This window comes from Cnephaeus nilssonii (genome assembly GCF_951640355.1).
Source record: "Cnephaeus nilssonii genome assembly, chromosome: 4".
NCBI classification, from domain to species: domain Eukaryota; kingdom Metazoa; phylum Chordata; class Mammalia; order Chiroptera; family Vespertilionidae; genus Cnephaeus; species Cnephaeus nilssonii.
The window spans coordinates 66,044,799-66,054,038 of NC_137075.1; the positions used below are offsets into that span (position 1 = coordinate 66,044,799).

Sequence of the window (9,240 nt, forward strand, 5' to 3'; positions counted from 1 at the left end):
TATGGCTGAGAGGCTCAGTCAGCGCTTGTCCTTGGATCAGTCATGGCACTTTTCTCAGCCCCCATTATTATGCCCCCCACCCTCCACATCCTCAGTTTATTAGTAAAATGGGGCCACGATAATAGCTCCTACTGGGGTGATGGGAGGGTTAAATACAATAATGTGCACAGAGAGCTTGGCCCCATAGTTGGGGCTCTACTATTGTTCTTGCCTCCTCAGGCTGCCCTGCCCAATTTCAGGAAGTCTTTTTTGGCTGGAAAGTTCTTAGGATGAAAGAATGTTGGAGAGAGAAGGCCATTTGAGATAAGGCAGAGCCAGCCTCTCATGTGGGAGGGTGACTTCAGGATCTCAGAAGGCTTGTGCCTTCAGCGCTGTTCTCAGCCTAGCTCTGTGCCCAGACTCCGCCCTTCCAGCCTCGGGCTCTGATTAGGTTATAAAGCACAGCCCTCCTCCCCTTCTCCTCCAGGGTGCTGGAAGCAGAGTCCAGGTCAGATTTATCTCTGTGTTTCTTTCTTTCATGTTTTAAAAACAGCTCTGTGAAATGTGGTTGACATACAATAAATTGTACATATTTACAGTGTACAACATGATAAGTTTTGACATATGTTTATGCTCATGGAACCATCACCATAATCAAGAAAATGAACATGTCCATCACTGCCAAGTTTTTCTGTGCCGCTCTGTACTCCTTTTCTCTCTCCCTCTCTCCCCACCCCTCACCTCAGTCCCTAGGCAACCACTGATCTGCTTTAGGTTACTATATATTAGTTTGCATTTTTAACAATTTTATATACCTAAATGGAGTCAGACAGAATGTATTCTTATGTATAAGACTTTTTTCACTCAGTACAATTATTTGAGACTAGAGGCCTAGTGCACGAAATTCATGCATGGGGGGGGGTCCCCTCAGCCCAGCCTGCACCCTCTCCAATCTGGGACATCCCTCTCACAATCCAGGACTGATGGCTCCTAACTGCTCACCTGCCTGCCTGCCTGATTGCCCCTAACTGGCCCCCCTGCCAGCCTGATCACCCCTAACCACCTCTGCCTGCCGACCTGGTCGCCCCTAACTACCCACCCCTGCCAGCATTCACCTCTTACTGTCCCCCCCCCCCGCCAGCCTGGTCACCCCTCACTGGCCCCTGCCAGCCTAGTTGCCCCCAACTGCCCCCCTGCTGGCCTGGTCGCCCCCAACTGCCCCTGTGCTGGCCTGGTTGCCCCGAACTGCCCCACCTGCCAGCCTGGTTGCCCCCAACTGCCCCCCCTGTCGGCTTGGTCACCCCCAACTGCCCCCACACCAGTCTGGTCGCCCCCAACTTCCCCCCCTTCCAGCCTGGTTGCCCCTCACTGCCCCCCCTGCCGGCCTGCTTGCCCCCAATAGCCCCCCCTGTCAGCCTGGTTGCCCCTAACTGCCCCCCCCCGCCAGCATGGTCACCTCTTACTGCCCCCCCCCTACCGGCCTGGTCGCCCCCAACTGCCCCCTGCTGCTGGCCTGGTTGCTCCCAACTGCCCCACCTGCCAGCCTGGTTGTCCCCAACTGCCACCCCTGCCAGCCTGGTCGCCCCTCATTGGCCCCCCTGCCAGCCTAGTTGCCCCCAACTGCCCCCTTGCCAGCCTGGTTGCCCCTAACTGCCCCTGCACCAGTCTGGTTGCCCCCAACTGCCCCCCCCTGCCGGTTTGGTCACCCCTCATGGCCCCCCTGCTGGCCTGGTCGCCCCCAACTACCCCTTCTGCTGGCCTGGTCGCCCCTCACTGCCCCCCCTGTCATTCTGGTCGCCCCACGCAGCCTGCTATTCAGTCGTTTGGTCGTCCCTCACTAACCCCCCTGCCAGCCTGGTCGTCCCACTCAGCCTGGTGTTCAGTCATTTGGTCCTGGGTTTGATTCCAGTCAAGAGCACATGCCCGGATTGCGAGCTTGATCCCCAATAAGGGGCATGCAGGAGGCAACCAATCAATGGTTCTCTTTCATCATTGATGTTTCTATCTCTCTCCCTTCCTCTCTGAAATCCATAAAAATATATTTAAAAAAATAAAGCTGCTATGAATATTTGCATACAAGTTTTTTTTAAAAATAAATCTTTATTGTTCAGATTATTACAGTTGTTCCTCTTTTTTCCCCCCATAGCTCCCCTCCACCTGGTTCCCATCCCACCCTCTTCCCTTACCTCCCCCCACTGTCCTCATCCATAGGTGTACGATTTTTGTCCAGTCTCTTCCCGCACCCCCACACCCCTTTCCCCCTGAGAGTTGTCGGTCCACTCCCTTTCTATGCCCCTGATTCTATTATATTCACCAGTTTATTCTGTACATCAGATTTTTAATTTGCTTGATTTTTAGATTCACTTGTTGATAGATATGTATTTGTTGTTCATAATTTTTATCTTTACCTTTTTCTTCTTCTTCCTCTTCTTAAAGAATACCTTTCAGCATTTCATATAATACTGGTTTGGTGGTGATGAACTCCTTTAGCTTTTTCTTATCTGTGAAGCTCTTTAGCTGACCTTCAATTCTGAATGTCAGCTTGGCTGGGTAGAGTACTCTTGGTTGTAGGTTCTTGCTATTCATCACTTTGACTATTTCTTGCCACTCCCGTCTGGCCTGCATAGTTTCTGTTGAGAAATCAGCTGACAATCGTATGTGTGCTCCCTTGTAGTAATTAACTATTTTTCTCTTGCTGCTTTTAATATTCTCTCTTTGTCTTTTGCTCTTGGCATTTTAATTATGATGTGTCTTGGTGTGGTCCTCTTTGGATTCCTTTTGTTTGGGGTTTTGTGCGCTTCCTGGACTTGTAAGTCTATTTCTTTCACCAGGTGGGGGAAGTTTTCAGTCATTATTTCTTCAAATAGGTTTTCAGTATCTTGCTCTCTCTCTTCTTCTGGCACCCCCATAATTTTGATGTTGGTACGCTTAAAGCTGTCCCAGAGGCTTCTTACACTATCTTCAAATTTTTGGATTCTTTTTTCTTTTAGCTTTTCCAGTTGAGTGATTTTTGCTTCTTTGTACTTCAAATCTTTGACTTGATTCTTGCGTTCCTCTAGTTTGCTGTTGGGTGTCTGTATAATATTTTTTATTTCAGTCAGTGTATGTTTAATTTCTAGTTGGTCCTTTTCCATATCCTCGAGGGTCTTGCTAAATTTATCGGCCTTTTCTAGGAAATTCTTGAAAAACCTTATAACTGTGGTTTTGAACTCTATCTCCAGTCATTTGTTTTCCTCCATTTCTTTTGTTTGTGATCTGTTTCTTTGACTCCACATTTTCGCTGCTTCCCTGAGTTGGTAGGGTAGCTTTGTGTGCTAGGTGTCCTATATGGGCCAGTGGCTCAGCCTCCCCAGTTACCTGAGGTGGACAATCTTGGTGCACCCCTTTGTGGACTGTGTGTACAGCCTTGTTGTAGTTAAGTCTTAATTGTTGTTGGAATCAGTGGGAGGAGTTGACCTCCAGGCCAATTGGCTGTGAGGATCAGCTGTGTCTACGCCGGGAGACAGCCTTATTTGACTAGACATGCAAAATTGCAAAAGCCTCTGTGCTCAGCTTGGATGGGGCGGAGTTTCAAGGTGGAGCCTATAGCCTTGGCTTCCTGTCAGCCCTGCCCTATGAGGTTCCTGGGTCTCAGTGTCCCTCAGTGTCCCTCAGTACTCGCTGCAAGCACCTTTGAGAGAAAGGCGCCCTCGAGTTTTGCGCGCTGCCAGACAGTCTAGTCTCTCCCCCAATGAATCTGGATTCCCAGATTCTCACCTGGAACTGGGGTTCAGTGCAGTCGGAACTGGGGTTCGGCGCAGTCTGGAGCTTTTGTCTCCTTCCCGCTAGGGCAATCCAGTGGCACAGTCAACAGTCCGTCCTCTGCGCGCATTCACATGCGCGCCTCCAGAGCTCTGCCTTTCGCTGCTCCCCTGCGTTTCCTCCTTACAGCCCAGATTTCCCAGTATGAGCCTGGGTCCCCAGGGTCTCGCCCGGAACTGGGGTTCAGTGCAGTCAGAACTGGGGTTCAGCGCAGTCCAGAGCTTTTATCTCCTTCCCGCTAGAAATCGCCAGCCAGGCACTCAGGCGTCCCGACCTCTTCGGCTCCGTCCTCTCTGCATGTGCGCGCCCGTGTCTCCGTACCTCAGGCTTTTACAGCTCCTCTGATTTTCCTTATGGTTTTTTCTTTCCTTCTAGTTGTAGAATTTCCAGTCAGTCATCTTTCCTGGGTTCTGGATGATGTCCATTTTGTCTTTTAGTTGTATTTTTGAAATTGTTGTGCAAGGCTGCAGTTTAGGTGTTTACCTATGCCGCCATCTTGGTTTCTCTGCATACAAGTTTTTGTATGAACATAAGTTTTCATTTACTCTTATGTAAATACCTAGAAATGGGAGGCTGGGTCATATAGTAGATGTATGTTTAACTGTTTAAAGAAACCACTAAACTGTTTTCCAATGTGGTTCTACCATTTTCATTCAAACCAGCAGTATAAGAAAATTCCTGGTGATTCCCAGTCAGGGCACATGACAGGGTTGTGGGCTCAATCCCCAGTGTGGGGCATGTAATGATTCTCATCATTGATGTTTCTATCTCTCTCTCCCTATCCCTTTATATATATATATATATATATATATATATATATATATATATATATAGAGAGAGAGAGAGAGAGAGAGAGAGAGAGAGAGAGAGGAGAGAGAGACTAACTTTTGTTTCCCCATTGAGTTATTTGGGAACATTTGCCAAAAATCAATCAACTGTTTACTCCTGGGTCTATTTCTAGACTCTATTCTGTTTCATTGATCTATTTGCCTATTGGGAGGGCAATGTCACACTGTCTTGATTACTGTAGCTTTATAAAAAGTCTTGAGGGCAGGTGGTGTAAGTCCTCCAACTTTGATTTTCATTTTGGCTATTTTAGGTTCTTTGCATTCCCATGTGGATTTTAGATTCAGCTTGTCAATTTCAACAAAAAATGCCTGCTGGAATATTGACTGGGATTGCATTGAATATACATGTCATTTTGAACAGAATTGACATCTTAGCAATATTGAGTCTTCTGATACATGAAGATGGTATATCTATCTTCATGTTTCATTAATTTCCTTTTAGCAATGTTTTATAGTTTTCACTGTATAGGTTTTACACATCTTTGGTCAGATCTGAGATATATATGTGTGTATATATATTATTTGTTGTTTGTTTGTTTTTGTTTTTTTTGTTAATCATCACCTGAGGATATTTTTCCATTGGTTTTTTTAGGGAGAGTAGAAGAGAGGGGAAAAGACAGAGCGAAACATCCATGTGAGAGAAAAAATCAATTGGTTGCCTCCTGCATGAGCCCCGACCAGGGCCCGGGCCAGGGAGGAGCCTGCAACCAAAGTACATGTCCTTGACTGGAATTGAATCTGGGACGTTTTGGTCCACAGGCCGACGCTCTATCCACTGAGCCAAACTGGTTAGGGCTGTAATTAATATTTTAAAACGCTATTTTGAATGTACAGTATTTGTTTTAAATTCCAAATTCTCATTATTGATACTTTCGGGTACCAGGAACTGGATTTACCCTGCCACCTAAAAACAACTGAAAAAACTGGACACAATATAAGAAACAATGACTCTCAAGACATTGGACATCAGGCACTGGAGGACAGTGATGAAAAACAAATGAGATGAATTATAATTGCCTCAGATTACTTCCTGGAGGACATTTCCAGGCCACAGCAAAGGACAGTGAGTGACTTAGGAAGAGCCCAGCAGTCATCTTGAGTTGAGAAGATGAAGCTGTGAGTCCAAGGAAGCCAGAGTAGCTAGAATTCACGGGATAGTAGAGAGCCACTAAAGTCAGAGTTCCCTCTAGTATTTAGTTGAGTACTGATTAGCACATATATGTGAGAAAAATACCCAAGGCCAGGAAAGAACCCCAAAAGATTAGAAAGAATAGTACCTGTAGCTCTATAGGGCTCAGATTAGTCTCTGTTCCAAATAACCAGAGTGTAAAACATCATACATAGCTTTCATAGTTAGAGCACTATGAAAGATCTCATGTCAGTAGCGGGGACGCTTAACCCTAGACTAAATTTGACTCTTGTTTTGCTTGTTAAACCTTAAGATCAAAACCTGTAAGGATCATACTTTTTACAAGTAGCTTAACCATGTCCTAGAACTAATCTCAAGAATAATTTCAGAAATATAAAAAGATTTTATTCAACAGGTCACAATGCTTAGCATCTAAGAAAAACTTACTAGGTATAAAAATGAAAATGAAAATGCAGCACTTATTAAAGAGAGGGTCATTAACACATAATGAATAAAGGTTATAAAAATAGCTATTAAATTGTATACCATAAGTTCAAGAAGCTAAAGATTGAACATGTTAAGTAGAGACATATAAGACATAAAAAAGATCCAAATCAAACTTCTACAGATGAAAATCACAATGTCTAAGATGAAAAATATACTGAATAGAATTAATGATGGATTGAATGTTATGGAAGAATATAAATTTGAAGACATAACTAATGAAACTGCCCAAAATGAAACACAGCATTTTGAAAAAAGCATTGAGAAAAATGAACAGAGCATCAGTGAACTGTGGGACAACTTCAAGAGGCCAAATACATGTAACTGGAATTACTGAAGGAAAAGAGAGAGAGAGATTGAGAAAAGATTTAAAGAAATAATGGCTGGCCCTGGCCGATTTTGCTCAGTGGTTAGAACGTTGGCCAGAGGACTGAAGGGTTGCAGGTTTGATTCTAGTGAAGGGCATGTACCTCAGTTACAGGCTCGATCCTCACCCTGGTTGGAGTGCATGCAGGAGTCAACCAATCAATGTATCTCTCTCACCTCTCTCTCTCTCTACCCACCCCCCCATTCTCTCCCCTGCCTCTGCCCCTGCCTCCTCCCCACCCCCTGTCTCTCTCAGTGTGTCTCTCTACACCCCCCCTCCTTTTCACTGTCTCTAAAAATCAATGTAAAACAATATCCTCAGGTGAGGATTAAAAAAACAAAACAAAAATAGAAATATGGCTGAAAATCTTCCAAATTTGATGAACACTAGAAACCTACAGATCTGAGAAGTGCAACAAAGTCCAACAAAGAAACATAAAGAAAACTAAACCAAAGCACACCCTAACCAAATTGCTTAAAACTCGTGGTTAAGAGACAAATGTATAAGTAGCCAGAGGGGAAAAGACACATTATATTTTGACAAACACAGCTAAGGATGGCAGCAGATCTCTCATTGTAAAAAATAAAACATAGAAGACTGGAACATTCTCAAAGTATCAAAAGAAAAAAGTGAAAAATCTTTAACCATCAAAAGCCTCCTTCAAAAATAAAAGTGAAGGAAAGACTTTTTCTTTTTAATACAGGGAAAGTGGAAAGAATGCATCACTAGCATATCTGCCCTACAAGAATGTTTTAATTCTTGCAGGATTCAAGAAGAAAATTCAAGCTGAAGTAAAATGTAAATTCAAGCAGAAGGAAAATGATGCCCAATGGAAAACTTGTCTGCACAAATGATAAAGAGCAATGGAAATGGTAACTACATTGATAACGTTAAGACTACTTTCTTATTACTTAATATATTTACAATATAATTGATTGGTACTATTATAAGATTCTTGTACTCTCTTAAGTGTTATAGTATCATTTGAAGGTAGACTATAATAACTTAAAGAGGCATACTAAAGAACTCACTAAACAACATACACACACAAAGAGTTATAGCCAATAGGCTAACAAAGGAGATAAAGTAGAATCATAAGAAAGTACTCAGTTAAATTTTTTTTAAGTCAGAAAAAGGTGAAAAAGGGAACAAATGACAGATGGGACAACCAGAAAACAGATAGCAAAATGATAGATTTAAATCCAACCCTATCAATAGTCACATTAAATGTGAACACCCTGCCCTAGCTGGTTTGACTCAGTGTCTACCTTAAAGAACTAAAAGAGAAGAGCAAATGAAACCCAAAATAAGTAGGAGGAAAATAATAAAGATCAAAAACAGAAAAATAATAGATGAAAAATTACCAGTACTGAGAATGAGTATCTCTACATTTTCTGTGGGTATTAGAAGAATAATAAGGGAATATTGTATACAAGATGTGCCAATACATTTGATGAAGTCAACAAATTCCTTGAAAGACACAAATTTCCAAAACTCACTCAACAAAAGAATAAAGAACCTGAATAGCCAATATCTATTAAAGACATTAAATTTGTAGTGAAAAGCTTTCCCACAAATAACACTCTAAGCCCACAAGGCTTCATGGAAGAATTCTATCTGACATTTAAGGAAGAAAGCATACCATTACACACCAAATCTTCTAGAAAATTGAAGAGGAGGAGGACATACTTCCTAACCCATTCATTAGGCTGGCATATTGTCATACTAAAACCAGTCAAAGACATAAGAAAACTACAGACCAATATCCCTCATAAACATAGATACTAAAATTAATAGCAAATTTAGCAATATATGGAAAGGATAATGCATTATATCAAGTGGAGTTTATCCCGGGAATGAATGTAATTCATTGTATTAACAGACTAAAAGTAAATAACCATATAATCATTTCAGTAAGTGCAGAAAAAGCATTTGACAAAATCCAACATTCATGCCTGATAAAAACTCTCAATAAGTAGGAATAGAAGGGAACTTAGCCTTATTAAGGGTGACTATGGAAAGTCCACAGCTACCACCTTAATGATAAAAGACTAAATGCTTTCTCCCTAACATCAGGAACAGAAGAGGGCTACCCACTCTATTTCTATTCAACATTGTACTATAGGTTCTAGCTAGTGCTGTCAGGCAAGAAAAAGAAATAAAAAGCGTCCATATTGGAAAGGAAAAATGGAGTCAGCTGCAGCTGGACTACAGGCTTTTCTGGGCTCTGGGGAGAGTGGCAGTGTGTGTGTGTGTGTGTGTGTGTGTGTGTGTGCGCGCGCGCGCGCGCGTGCACGCATGCAAGTGCACGTGCACATATATGTGCCTGTAGTGTTGTGTTGGTGCCATGGCACCTTGCTTCTTTGAAATGTCCCTTAAGATTATGGGGTGGAAAGATGTACTTCCAAGATTTACAGACATGACACATGCAACTCCCCACAGTTTCTCTCTTAAGTCTCAGGCTTTTTCTTAAAAATTCAAATGGCTTTTACACTTTACTTGTGCTATTTCAGTAAAAAAGGAATATTTTAGGTAACTTATGCTCCACAAGTCTTTAAAGTGGGGTAATGTTTAATGTTTATCTGAATTCCAGGTTCCTGGCCACCTGGATA

General features: G+C 42.8%; 1 long non-coding RNA gene across 1 annotated transcript in view; it reads left to right on the top strand.

Annotated features, from left to right (window-relative positions):
• Positions 1–7,473, top strand: part of LOC307097477 — an 81,810-nt gene extending 74,337 nt beyond the window's left edge. The window contains exon 3 of the long non-coding RNA XR_013813355.1: positions 7,394–7,473. This is a non-coding gene — a long non-coding RNA (uncharacterized lncRNA). The remainder of the gene's footprint in view (positions 1–7,393) is intronic.
• Positions 7,474–9,240: the final 1,767 nt, after the last annotated feature.